The 15,051-nt window shown below is 44.0% G+C and overlaps 1 long non-coding RNA gene across 1 annotated transcript in view; it reads left to right on the top strand.

Annotated features, from left to right (window-relative positions):
• The window catches only part of LOC122943336, a 23,602-nt gene extending 8,551 nt beyond the window's left edge, over positions 1-15,051 (top strand). The window contains exons 2-3 of the long non-coding RNA XR_006390854.1: positions 13,445-13,598; positions 14,583-15,051. This is a non-coding gene — a long non-coding RNA (uncharacterized LOC122943336). The remainder of the gene's footprint in view (positions 1-13,444; positions 13,599-14,582) is intronic.

Raw genomic sequence — 15,051 nt, 5'->3', positions numbered from 1 at the left:
GTTCTGAACGGAAACGTTTGTGCAGATCGATGACGGATCCGCATCAAACGCGAGTGTGAAAGTAGCCTTAGTAAATGTGCCTCATTATGTCATAACGCAGTGTTAGTGACCACACTGTGTTCTTACACCCTAAGGGCCTTTTCACACATCCCTGTCAGTTTTGCATCCTCAAGAGACCAAGCTCAGGACCTGTCTCAGGGTTTTTTCATACTGCTTAATTTTTCATATATTTTTTTTTGGTTGCTTTGAACAAAAAACGTTTTTTGTTTTTTTTTAATCCATTTTCTGTGCAATAGATCATTGAAAAACAGACCACACACAGATGGTTTTCTCAGATTTCTCCCATTGGGGGAGATTTATAAAAACTGGTGTAAAGTAGAACTGGCTTAGTTGCCCATCAGATTCCACCTTTCATTCTTCGAAGCTCCTTTGAATAGAATGGGTGCGTTCTGTCCTCAAAATAAACCATAGTAGGACCTGCTGCCTTGTTTTTCCTGCAGACAAACAATTTTAAAAAATGCTACAGCGAGAGCATGCTGAGATTTTAAAAAAATCATTGGGGGTCATTTACACCAGTTTGAGTAAAACTAGTCGCAAGACCCCTTTTTGCGATGTTTTAATTTCCAGTGCGACATCAATTTGTCCCAGGGGCGTTTTTTTACAGGGGAGTGGCAAGGGCAGTTGTGCGTAATGGGGGCTTAAAAGTCAGGTGGCTAAAATGCATCAGTCCTTTATTGGAACATATTCACACATAGGCAGGACTCAAAATCACTTTTAGGCCTCATGCACACGGCCGTTGTTTTGGTCCGCATCCGAGCCGCAGTTTTGGCGGCTCGGATGCGGACCCATTCACTTCAATGGGGCCGCAAAATATGTGGACAGCACTCCGTGTGCTGTCCGCATCTGTTGCTCCATTCCGTGGCCCCGCAAAAATAATATAACATGTCCTATTCTTGTCTGCGCTTTGCGGACAAGAATAGGCAGTTATATTAAAGGCTGTCCGTGCCGTTCTGCAAATTGCGGAACGCACACGTACACCATCCGGTGATTTGCACAAACACACAACGGTCGTGTGCATGTAGCCTTAATCATATTTTATGTGTGTTGAGCAAACATTTCAATGTAGTCGCATTTATTGTTGTGTTTGATCCTTATATAAGCTTTTACATCTGTATGTTTTAGGGATCGGTCTAAATATTTCATCAGATGGATAGCGCGATTTATGTATTTGCGCCTTCTTAATGTACAAATCTGATTTGTAAACGTGCGCAAAACTCCACTAGCTCCTGTCTGGCATATGTTGCTGCACCTAGTCGGATCTTTTGACACTCTGATGATGGTAAAAGTATGAATGTATGCCACTTTCCGTTTATTTTTCGACTTTTTAAAACATACAGATGTAGCAGAGTTAGCACTCCAGCTGTTAACTCAAATTTCTTAACTCATCGCGTTATCTTGAGACAAAAGCCATTAAAGGGGTTATCCCATCATAATGATCACTGTTAAATCTGTTAATGATTTGACAGTGATCATTTTTGTAAATATACTTTATTAACAAATCCCCACCGATTAGGATACAATTCATCCCCACTTACCTGATTGTTGTGACTCGGTCTTCCCTGGTTACGACCACTGCTCTTCTCCAAAAGCCCGAAGGTCGCGCTTGCCCAGAAGACTCCTTCTTTTCTCCCGGCCGGTCCGCTCGCTGTTCTGAACGCGCACGCTGCCGCGCATGCGTGACGGTGACTTCTTCCCGGCCAGAATAGTACAGAGCTGCGAACGCGCACGCCGGCTCTGTAGGAATAAGTCACCATTGCGCATTCAGTCCAGCGCGCGGCACGGCCGGGAGAAGACTTCAATCAAGATGAAGCCCGCCCCCAGCCAGAATCCAGGAAGTGAACGCGCGGTGGCAGCAGGTAAGTATAAAAACGCTAAGTGGGATAACCCCTTTAATAAGCAATTGAAGGCGTTTGCTTAGATTAGATAGCACAACTCAGAAATCTCAGAAAACAGGAGTGTTAACTCTACTCCATCCGTATTTTTTTGTGCCGCATCCGTCTTGTTCATTTTGGAGATAATGCAACCGGATCCGCTCTGAACGTATGCAGACGGTTGTATTATTGACCTGATGCGTTTTTGTTGATCCCCAGCTGTATCTATCAAAAAAGCAGATGTGAAAGTATACTAAGGGCTCGTGCACATGACGGTATGTTTTTCGCGGCCCGCAAAAAACGGATCCACAAGAAACACAGATGACGTCCGTGTGCATTCCGTATTTTGTGGAACGAAACAGCTGGCTCCTAATAGAATAGTACTATCCTTGTCCGTAATGTGGACAATAATAAGACATGTTCTATTTTTTTGCGGAATGGACATACGGAAATGGAATGCACATGGAGTAACGGACACGGAAAGAAAATAAGTGCATGTGCATGAGCCCTAAAAAGAATGGTAACAAACTGATTTATCAACTCAAATAGAAACACATGAGAAATAGGAGAAACTGAAACTTTCAACCTACAGAAAAACAGGTGCAAAAATAGGCGTAATATTGTACTAGCATGACAACTGTGTCCCATGGATTTCTGCAAAGCCTATTCAAATGAATAGAAAATTCTGCGGAAAAACTGCCACATGTGAAGGCACCCTTAGTCCCCTTTCACACGAGAGAGTATTCCGCGTGGGTGCAATATGTGACGTGAACGCATTGAACCCGTGCTAAATCCTGACCCATTCATTTCAATGGGTCTGTGTACATGAGCGTTGTTTTTCACGCATCACTTGTGCGTTGCGTGAAAATCGCGGCGTGTTCTATATTCTGTGTTTTTCACGCGGTCCTGGCCCCATAAAAGTGAATGGGGCTGCGTGAAAAACGCATCGCATCCGGATGCACTGTGTTGCGTTGTAAATGCAAGTAACTTAGCAACAGGAAGTTGCGTTTCACAGCGTGTGGCTCCAGCCTGTGCAGTGAGAGAGGAGTGTTTGGAGAAGATTACTGCCCTTGCAGAGAAATTTGGACCAATCCGAAGGCACCCAAAGCAATGAATGTGGAGAGGCTCATTCTCCTTGTCCAGGAGAGGCCCTGCGTTTGGGACACAAGGTCGGGGGAGTACCACGACCGGTACAAGAAGGAGGCAGCATGGGTGGACATAGTCCAGGAGTTGTTCATAGCTATATGGGGTAAAACTAAAGGCCAGAGTCGCCAGAGTTTGGGTAAGTGGCCAATCTATGCATGTGTGATCCTAGCTGTCCTCCCTAGCATAGCACATGGCATAAGTTGTCCTCCGTAGTATAGCAGATGGCATATGCTCTCCTCCGTAGTATAGCACCTGGCATAAGTTGTCCTCCGTAGTATAGCACATGGCATACGCTGTCCTCCCTAGTATAGCACATGAAAAATTGAGAGAAAACAAAAAAATATATAAAAGGAAAAACCAGTGGAGCGCCAGAAATTAAGGTGAGGGTAGAAAGTAGCTTGATAGAAATAGCCCCAGTATTGGACACGGTATTGAAATTTATAGAGGCAAATGTGACCAGTGGGCCCATAGGAATTGATCCGGGATCAATAATCCCTTGAAATTCACCCTTTGTGGTAAGGGAGATGGTGCTAGTTAGAGAGATATGGACTGATCATTAAAAAGATAAAAAAATGACTTCCGATTCCGGCGCGCACATGTGAGGTCGTGTGGTGGAGGAGCTCCGTACACCTTGCTACATATCAGGGGTTTACCGGGACCAGAAGCTGGATCGCTGCCCCCTAACTTGAATCAGGTGGCACATGGACAAGTACCTGGTCCGCAACGGCCCCCCGCAGACGACCTCTTCACTCCCGCCGCGAGACTCGGCTCAGCAGCGACCAGACAAGATGGCAGAGAGCAACCCGCTTCTCCTCGCAGCCCCCCCTTCCCCCCGATGCAGACAACTCTAGAGGGGAGACACCGCCGCAATCGCAGCAGCTGCAGCAGCTCCAGGAATTGGAGCTCCCGAGCAAAGAAATCGCGATGGCAGTCGCACAAATGCTGGCCCTAGATATTGAAGCCACGCTAGAATCCACTATTGCCGAGACTATGAAACAATTGCAACAGGACATTGCACAGAACTCTTCCCATATTCGGGAATTAGAGCAAAGAACAGGGGCCCTGGAGGATGAATTATGCGAAACTCAATCTCAAGTAAGAGAAGTAGTACGTATTAACCAGGCCCTGCAGGATAAAGTGGAAGACCTGGAGAACCGCTCCCGGAGGAGCAATATTCCTATTGTGGGTCTCCCTGAGGACATTCCAGCACATCAATTGGCATGTTTTTGCTCCTCAGCGCTCCTGCAGGCGTTGGGGTTTGAGCTGCCGCTTACTGTGGAAAGGGCTCATAGAATTGGCCCCCCCAGGGAACCATGCTTGGAAAGCCAGCCATCTAGACCGAGGCCGGTTATAGTTCCTTAACTATGCAGACAAGGAAGCCATCTTGGTGAAGTACAGACGTTTAAATCAGCCTCTCAGAGTTAGAGGGAATAAGCTTCTAATGTTCGCTGATTATTCTGTGGAAGTAGCTAAAAGAAGGAGAGCCTTTTCTCAGATTTGCACACAGCTTGTGCAGAAGAAAATCCGTTTTGCACTTATTTATCCGGCTGTCCTACGTGTATTCAAACAGAATGGAGGAACTGACACCTACTTATCGCCAAGAGAGGCAACAGAAGCCTTAGGCCCCTTTCACACGGGCGAGTTTTCCATGCGGGTGCGATGCGTGCGGTGAACGCACTGCACCCGCACTGAATCCTGACCCATTCATTTCTATGGGACTGTGCACACGAGCGGTGATTTTCAAGCATCACTTGTGCGTTGCGTGAAAATCGCAGCATGCTCCTCTTTGTGCGTTTTTCACGTAACGCAAGCCCTATAGAAATGAATGGGGTTTGCGTGAAAATCGCATGCATCCGCAAGCAAGTGCGGATGCGGTGCGATTTTCACGCATGGGTTCTAGGTGACAGTCTATTCACTGTATTATTTTCCCTTATAACATGGTTATAAGGGAAAATAATAGCATTCTGAATACAGAATGCTTAGTATAATAGTGCTGGAAGGGTTAAAAATAATAAAAAAGTTAACTCACCTTCTCCTCTTGTTCGCGTAGATGCCGGTCTGTTCTTTAGCTGTGGGCTAAAGGACCTGTGGTGGTGTCAGATCACATGCTCCATCACCATGGTGATGCACCATGTGATTGGAGCATGTGATCTGACATCACCTCAGGTCATTCAGCCCACAGCTAAAGAACAGACCGGCATCTACGCGAACAAGAGGAGAAGGTGAGTTAACTTTTTTATTATTTTTAACCCTTCCAGCACTATTATACTAAGCATTCTGTATTCAGAATGCTATTATTTTCCCTTATAACCATGTTATAAGGGAAAATAATACAATCTTCAGAACATCAATCCCAAGCCCGAACTTCTGTGAAGAAGTTCGGGTCTGGGTACCAAACATGCGCGATTTTTCTCACGCGAGTGCAAAACGCATGACAATGTTTTGCACTCGGGCGGAAAAATCACGCATTTTCCCGCAACGCACCCGCCTCTTATCCGGGCAAAAAAAATGACGCCCCGTGTGAAAGAGGCCTTAGAGGACGGGGACTTTTCTGACAGCCCGAGGCCCATATCAACACCCAGAGGACGTTCTTCACCCAGAGGAGGTCGTTCCGGCAGACAATCGAATCCGCGGCCTTGTGATACTTACCCGCGCATGTCCAGGGATGCCGTCAGCCAGGTATCTAAGGGCTCTTTCACACTTGCATTCTTTTCTTCCGGCATAGAGTTCCGTCGTCGGGGCTCTATGCCGGAAGAATCCTGATCAGTTTTATCCTAATGCATTCTAAATGGAGTGAAATACGTTCAGGATGCACCAGGATGTCTTCAGTTCCGGAACGGAACGTTTTTTTGGCCGGAGAAAATACCGCAGCATGCTGCGCTTTTTGCTCCAGCCAAAAATCCTGAAGACTTGCCGCAAGGCCGCATCCGGAATTAATGCCCATTGAAAGGCATTGATCCGGATCCGGCCTTAAGCTAAACGTCGATTCGGCGCATTGCCGGATACGACGTTTAGCCTTTTCTGAATGGTTACCATGGCTGCCGTGACGCTAAAGTCCTGGCAGCCATGGTAAAGTATAGAGGGGACCAGTATACTTACCGTCCGTGCGGCTCCCGGGGCGCTCCAGAGTGACGTCAGGGCGCCCCACGCGCATGGATGACGTGATCACATGGCACGTCATCCATGCGCATGGGGCGCTCTGACATCATTCTGGAGCGCCCCGGGAGCCGCGCGGACTGTAAGTATACCGCTCCCCGCTCCTACTATGGCAACCAGGACTTTAATAGCCTCCTGGCTGCCATAGTAACACTGAAAGTATTTTGAAGACGGATCCGTCTTCAAATGCTTTCAGTACACTTGCGTTTTTCCAGATCCGGCATGTAATTCCGGCAAGTGGAGTACACACCGGATCCGGACAACGCAAGTGTGAAAGAGGCCTGACTGGGACTGATATCTGCCGTAGGAAGCGGCTAAGGCTGGAAGTTATGTTTCTGGAACTTGTGAGTTACCAGTAGTGTTGAGCGCGAATATTCGAATATCGAATTTTTTTCGCGAATATCGGCACTTCGCTAATTCGCAAATATTTCGAATATAGTGATATAAATTCGATATTTCGAATATTCGTTTTTTTTTTTTTTTTTTTTTTTTTTTTTTTTTTATTGTTATATTTTTTTCTTTCCCACTTCCCTAAAGTTGTTCTTACCTGTCCTTTGGATTCCTGGCTTCCTGGCTGCTCCAGTCAGTGCCCGTTGCCGCTTCTGCCGACTTCCATGCTCATGGAGCGTCCCCATCACCATGGGAACATCTCCATATACTAGAATGTACTGTCGGATTTGAGAATTACGTTGAAATCGCAATTCGATTTTTTCAAGTTATAAAATTCGAATTTCGATTTTAACTTAGCACTGCTATATGCCATATTAGTTAGCCTAATATGGCATATAGCAGTGCTAAGTTAAAATCGAAATTCGAATTTTATAACTTGAAAAAATCGAATTGCGATTTCAACGTAATTCTCAAATCCGACAGTACATTCTAGTATATGGAGTCGTTCCCATGGTGATGGGGACGCTCCATAAGCATGGAATATGGCTTCAATGGCTTGGTAGAATTAGCGAATTGACGAATATATTCGTTATATTCCACAAAACGAATATAACGAATGTATTCGTCATATTCCACAAAACGAAGATAACGAAGTATTCTGCATCTTCATTTTAGCTACCTATTCATCAATTTCGCTAATTCTAGCAATGATATAGGAAAGTTGACTATAGAGACAGCTAAGTATAATTCGCTATGCGATTATATGACTGCTTTTTTTTATAAATAGTATAATTATAATAATTATCAGGTATTATAATTATTCTATTTATTTAAAAAAAAAGCAGTAATATAATCGCATAGCGAATTATACTTAGCTGTCTCTATAGTCAACTTTCCTATATCATTGCTAGAATTAGCGAAATTGATGAATACCGTGTTTCCCCGAAAATAAGACCGGGTCTTATATTAATTTTAGTCCAAAAAAACACACTAGGGCTTATTTTCAGGGTAGGGCTTATTTTCTTTTCTTAAAAACCTGTTAAAATCTAGGGTAAAAATTCTGTGTCCCGAGCCCCCCCTTATCAGGTCAGGAGTTCGTTTTTTATATCATTAGGTATTTCTGGCACTGTAAAAATACCTGTTTAACAGCGTTTACAGTACGGTACTCTTCTCTGAGGTGATGATTGGTCCCTGTACAGAGAGGTGCGTCAGCCAGCTCCGTGCAAAAAGGGCGGGGGGGGGGGGGCGCAGACGTCAGCGGGAGGAGGGGAGGAAAATGAAGAGCCGAGATTGCCGCTGACGTCAGCGCTGAAGACGGCTTCTGGAGGGAGGAGATCCACGGCTGACGTCAGCGGCAATGAAACAGGGAAGCAGCAGCAGACATCAGCCAGGAGGAGAGAAGAGAACCTCCGGCGGGACAGCAGTGAGCGAAAACTTCTTTTTTTTAAATATACGGTAGCAGCAAACGGAGACACTAGGCAACATTTACAAAGCGTTTTTAAGGAGATTTACTAGGTCTTATTTTCGGGGTAGGGCTTATATTACAGCCCGTCCTGATAATTGAGATAGGGCTTATTTTCGGGGTAGGGCTTACTTTCGGGGAAACACGGTAGGTAGCTAAAATGAAGATGCAGAATACTTCGTTATCTTCGTTTTGTGGAATATGACGAATACTTCGTTATCTTCGTTTTGTGGAATATGACGAATATATTCGTTTTGTGGAATATAACGAATATATTCGTCAATTCGCTAATTCTACCAAGCCATTGAAGCCAACCATATAGTAAACCAGGTCCAAGTTGGAATCGCAATTCGATTATGTCAAGTTATAATAATCGAATTTCGATTTTAGCTTAGCACTGTTATATGCCATATTAGGCTAACTAATATGGCATATAGCAGTGCTAAGTTAAAATCGAAATTCGATTATTATAACTTGAAAAAATCGAATTGCGATTTCAACGTAATTCTCAAATCCGACAGTACATTCTAGTATATGGAGATGTTCCCATGGTGATGGGGACGCTCCATGAGCATGGAAGTCGGCAGAAGCGGCAACGGGCACTGACTGGACAGCTAAGTTTAATTCGCTATGCGATTATATTACTGCTTTTTTTTTAAATAAATAGAATAATTATAATACCTGATAATTATTATAATTATACTATTTATAAAAAAAAGCAGTCATATAATCGCATAGCGAATTATACTTAGCTGTCTCTAGTTAACTTTCCTATATCATTGCTAGAATTAGCGAAATTGATGAATATGTAGCTAAAATGAAGATGCAGAATACTTCGTTATCTTCGTTTTGTGATATATGACGAATACATTCGTTATATTCGTTTTGTGGAATATGACGAATACATTCGTTATATTCGTTTTGTGGAATATAACGAATATATTCGTCAATTCGCTAATTCTACCAAGCCATTGAAGCCATATTCCATGCTTATGGAGCGTCCCCATCACCATGGGAACGACTCCATATACTAGAATGTACTGTCGGATTTGAGAATTACGTTGAAATCGCAATTCGATTTTTTCAAGTTATAAAATTCGAATTTCGATTTTAACTTAGCACTGCTATATGCCATATTAGGCTAACTAATATGGCATATAGCAGTGCTAAGTTAAAATCGAAATTCGAATTTTATAACTTGAAAAAATCGAATTGCAATTTCAATAGGAGAGTAGCCTTTAAGTTAAAATCGAAATTCGATTATTTAAATCGCATATTAATCGCGATAACAAGAATAATGACGAATATTCGATTTCGACGAATATAAAACGAATATTCTATCGAATATTCGCGAATTTCGTCGAAATCGAATATGGCACCTGCCGCTCATCACTAGTTACCAGCTTGCTGATGGCGGAAATTTGTTTATCCCTATACTGACGACGTGGGGAAGGTCATGGGTGTAAATGCCTTCAAATGAAAGCAGGGTGGGAGAGGGAAGATAGACGGGAGTGAAGGGTTATATTTGCTAAGTATCCATGGGTAGTGGAGACGATGGCAGGATGCGACTATGTGGGAGGGAATCTGGCGTGACAGAGTCTGAATGTACTCGCCAGTTCAGTGCGAAAACAGTGAAGTCCAAAGTGCCTTATGGCGGATTTTTGTGGGTTCCACATACAAAATGGTTTGTTAATGCTGTTGTTACCAGGTTGGGGAAAATGTTTTTAGCCACTTTTACGGTCATGCTCCATAGATGTTCTGCACATGCTACACTTGATGTTTGCGACCGGAGGAAGCTTCCTCCAGGTGATGCTCCTTGCAAGCCCTTTATAATGCATATTTTATGAAAGTAGTCACCTGGAATGTAAAGGGCCTTAGAGCCCCACAGAAAAGATTAATGGTCCTCAAACATCTTAAGAAATTGAAAGCGGATATTGCATTGCTACAGGAGACACACCTGGAGGAGGCTGACTTATGGCGTATGCAGTGTTTGTGGGTGGGACGCGTCTTGGGACCCCCTTCATGTAATAAGAAAGTGGGGGTGATAATTCTTATTCACAAACGGGTAAGTCACAATGTGATCTCGACTGAATGTGACGAGGAGGGCAGGTTTATACATCTTAAAATGTCCATAGCTGTAGGTCCTCTAGACCTGTTTAATGTTTACAGGCCTAATGCTGGTCAGGCCTCTTTTTTTAGAAACCTTGAAAGTAGAGTTCTCCAAGAGGCAGGAAACCAGATTTTAGTAATGGGGGATCTTAATGCAGTACATAATCTAGCTTACGCACCAGTCTATGCAGCCTATTAGAGGTGGGAGGTATTCCCTAGAACCTTTTATTAAGTCCACGGGTATGATAGATATATGGAGGTTCCTGAATCTAGTGGAAAGGGAATTCACACATTTCTCGCATGTGCACTGGTCGTGGTCTAGGATTGACTATGCCCTGATCTCGCCGCAACTCTCGAAAAAGATTCTTCAGGCAGAGATCACAGACATGGTGGTGTCTGATCACGTCCCGGTTTGCATTACTATTGCCGAAACCACTCCTAGAGGCACTGATCGGGTGTGGCGCTTACCTAGTTACCTTATGTCAGATGATGATTTTTTAGATAGATTGAAGGGCTGGTGGTGGGAATTCCTAGATAACAATTCTGGCCATAGGGACAATCATTGCCTCCTTTGGGACACGGCAAAAGCGGTTATTCGCAGGACTATTATTTCATACACAACAGCTAGGAGGAGGAAAGTATGGCTTGGGCTCCAACAAGCCACGGATGAGGTCCGTGCAGCTTACACCGCTTATTTAGCGAGTCCTAATGACATGAACAGGATCAGATGGGTAATGGCGAAACACAACTACGATCACAAGCTAGAGCAACAAATTAAACTGCACTTGGACCATCACTCGGCCAAGCTGTTTAAATATGGCAATAAGGCAGGCAAAATGCTGGCTAATTTAATCAACGCACAACGTTATAATCCTGTCATTAGGTCAATATTAGATGATACCGGAAAAAAGCACACAAACCCAAAAGATATAGTGGAATGCTTTCAGAAATACTACGAAACACTTTATTCCCAGGACGGGTTTAACCAGTCACTAGCGGAGGAACTCCTAGCTAAAGTCTCTCTCCCCAAACTTTCGGAAGATATGCTGAATAGCCTTAATAAATCAATCTCAATTGAGGAGGTTCAGCATACCATTAAATCGCTTGGTAACCAGGTCCAGATGGGTTCCCGGCGGAGTTCTTCAAAGCTCTTACGGTGGAAGTCTCCCCAATTCTACAGGAGTTGTTTAACTCCTGTCTACACGGGGGTGATATTATGTCAACAGAAAAGCTAGCTCACATTAAACTTATCCCTAAGCCGGGTAAAGATGTTGCCCAGATGGGGTCATACCGCCCGATTTCGTTAATTAACCAAGACCTAAAAATTATGTCAAAACTAATGACAAATAGGCTGGCGGAAATCATGCCATCCCTGATCGGCCCTCATCAGGTAGGGTTTACTAAGGGGAGAGCAGCTGTCACCAATATTAGAACAGTTTTAATAATACAAGATTGCCTCTTCCATAGCCAGGACCCAGCTGTTTGCCCTGCTCTGCTGTCTGTGGATGCGGAAAAGGCCTTCAACAATGTGAACTGGAATTGGCTTAGGAAGACACTGGAGGCCTTTGGCTTTACAGGACCATTCCGGACATTTCTTGACACACTGTACGCTGGTCCGACAGCTCAGGTTCTTTTGCCTGTTTTTTTGTCGACGCCTTTCCGCCTCCACAGGGGTACAAGACAGGGAAGCCCCTTATCCCCGCTCCTTTTTAATTTGGCCCTGGAGCCTCTAGTTAGATTCCTGATACATTCAGGTGTGTACCAGGGGATCAAAGTAGAAACTATAGAGACTAAACTCACCTGCTTCGCAGATGACATACTACTCTTTCTTCATTCCCTGGAAACAGACCTAAAAGGCGTTCTAGATTCTTTGCAATACTTCAGGGAGGTGACAGGTTACCGCGTGAACGTGAGCAAAAGCCAACTGCTGTACTTAAAAGGCTATACCAGGGATCGTAGCGAACCGATTATGCTTCAGGATGTGGTGGTCCCTCAGTACCTGACTTATCTTGGGATTAAAATAGGTAGGAGTCCACTGTCCTTGTACAAGTTGAATTATGGCCCGCTAATCAGAAAGATAGAGGAAGAACTTGACAGGTGGCTGAACTTGCCGTCTTTATTTGGGAGAGCCCATCTATTGAAGATGGTTAGCTTTGCCAGACTAATTTATCCCATGCAAACCATTCCTCTCCTGCTAACACATATAGACATTGCCAGGATTCGAAAAGCTTTCTCACGCTTTTTGTGGCGAGGTAGGAGACCGAGGATCGCTTACACAAAACTTTGTCTGCTGAAATGGGAGGGCAGCTTACAGATGCCTAATATCAGGAATTATAATTTGGCTTCCCTCTGGAGACATATTAAGGATTGGTTGACTCGATCCTCGAATTTCTCCAATACCCCTTTGGAGAAGGAATTGGCCGCTCCATGGGATTTGGGAGCCATCTTACACCCCAGATTCCGAGACATTCCCCTCATTCTGAGGAAATATGCGCTACTAAAGGATACTCTAGCTACGTGGAAAGGGGTTCCTAAACTGTTTCGATTGCCTATGTATCTCTCTCCATATATGCCATTATGGAGGTGGCCTATAAAGGTCCTTTACCAGTGTTTACTATTCAAGTCTGCCCAATACCCCTGATGAAGCCAGATTAGCTGACGAAATATGTTGAGGGGCGGAAAATAGGTTTTATGTTGCTGTACCTTACCGGCGCCAGACCAATTCTATGTTCTTAGTGCTAACTGCCAATGTGAACAGGCCCTAGCCTGTCAATATACGCCTCAAATTGTGGGGGTTAGGATAACTAGGCACAGAGTATTACTTCAGTCATCAATTGTCTTAATAAAATAAGTAAAAGTTACATTTTATTGCCTGGGACAAGAGAGGTTAGCAGCCAGTTAGGCAGTAGTGTTTTGCAAATAGCATAGCACATGTCATACGCTGTTCTCCCTAGCATAGCACATGGCATACGTTGTCCTGCCTAGCATAGCACATAGCATACGTTGTCCTGCCTAGCATAGCACATGGCATACGTTTTCCTCCCTAGCATAGCACATAGCATATGTTGTCCTGCCTAGCATAGCACATGGCATACGTTGCCCTCCCTAGCATAGCACATGGCATACGTTTTTCTCCCTAGCATAGCACATGGCATACGTTGTCCTGCCAAGCATAGCACATGGCATACGCTGTCCTCTGTAGGATTGTATTGTTTGGTAACATTTTTTTTCTGGTATTTTTCTTACAAAGTTGATGAAGTCAAGAATCTGTGGCGGAGCTGCAGGGACCAATTCCGGAAGGAAATGCAGCATCAACACCGCAGTGGGTTGGGCCAATCCAAGAAAAGGCCCTATATGTTTCGGAACTAGCTGATGTTCCTGCGTCCGGTCATGGAACTGCGTCCGTAAGTGAATAATGAACAATGACGACTACATGTTTATCAATACACACTGTATGTTGACTATGTGGGTAATGTAATTAGTAACAATGTGTAAATTAGAAATGTCATAGTTGGCAATAGCAACCAAGCAGAATCCTACTCTCATTTGCAAAAGTAGGTGAACAACATTACAAGTGGAATTGGGTTGTTTGCTATTGCCAGCTATTCCACTTCTATTTTCCCTAATGTTGGTACATGACCATAATGTTATGTATATAATTCCACATGTTAATTCATAGTTTTGATGCCTTCAGTGTGAATCTACAATTTTCATAGTCATGAAAATAAAGAAAACTCTTTGAATGAGAAGGTGTGTCCAAACTTTTGGTCTGTACTGTATGTAATAAGTAGGTTACCTAAAGAGAACCTGTCACCGCTCTTGACATGCATAATTTACTAGTTTCATGCATTCCCCATGTAATAACAATCATGGAGCATCTATTATTATGACTGAATGTTATGCTGTTCCTTTATTATTACTGCTAGAAGTTATAATGGAATTGCTATTAGCCTACAATAAAAGCATACAGCAGGATGTTAACAATTTGGGGGTGTACTTGCACAGACTCATTCATTCCAATCAGTGCTGCCATGTTTTTGTGTGCAGGTACATCCCCCCCCCCCCCCCCAACTTTTCTAAACCCCTCTGTACCCTTACTTACTGAAGGCTAATAGCAATTCATTCCTAACTTCTAGTAGAAATAATATAAAGTAATTGCACAACATAGAGTCATAAGAATAGATGTTCCAGAATTGTTAGTACATGGGGAATGTATGAAGTAATTAAAGAATTCATGTCAGGAGTGGTGAAAGGTCCTCATTAATGTAGTACTGCTGTATGTGTTCATTGTCTTTTGCTGATGATAGGTAATATGTGACTTTACTATTGTTGTAAAAAAAAGTATAATATATAATAATTAACATGTTCTGTTCTTTTACATTGTTAAGAACGGAGGACAACCTTGAGGAGCAAGCAAATGAGTCGGCTCCCCAGCAATCCAGCACCTGCGAGGAGGAGACTCCCTCTGGCCCACCTCCTTCCCAAAGTGCAGAAAGACCCTGCACCTCTGCAGCCTTGCTTCCCGCTGTTTCGGGAGTCGATTCCCCCCCCACACACACACACTTTGCCCCTACCCAGCTGGCAAAGGAGACTCCTCCTGCCGAAGCTCTAGTCAATAGCCAGGTCCTGGATTATTTGGCTAGAGCCCGGCAGGAGGACCAGTTTGATTTATATGCCAGAAGTCTGGCACCTTATTTAGTAGTAGGGAACATTATGGCCTACCAAGTCGGCCATATGGCCAACCATATCAGGCCCAGACTTCCTATGGGCAGCCTGTCTCCTCCTCATCCCAGGCTGGCCCATCTGTGCACTCTGGTCCCCCTTCACAACCCTCCTACTATGGCCCTCAGTTTCCGG

Source organism: Bufo gargarizans, chromosome 7 (assembly GCF_014858855.1).
Source record: "Bufo gargarizans isolate SCDJY-AF-19 chromosome 7, ASM1485885v1, whole genome shotgun sequence".
In the NCBI taxonomy this organism is placed as follows: domain Eukaryota; kingdom Metazoa; phylum Chordata; class Amphibia; order Anura; family Bufonidae; genus Bufo; species Bufo gargarizans.
The sequence above is the reverse complement of the archived record's forward strand: the minus strand, read 5'-3'. Positions and strand labels throughout refer to the sequence as shown.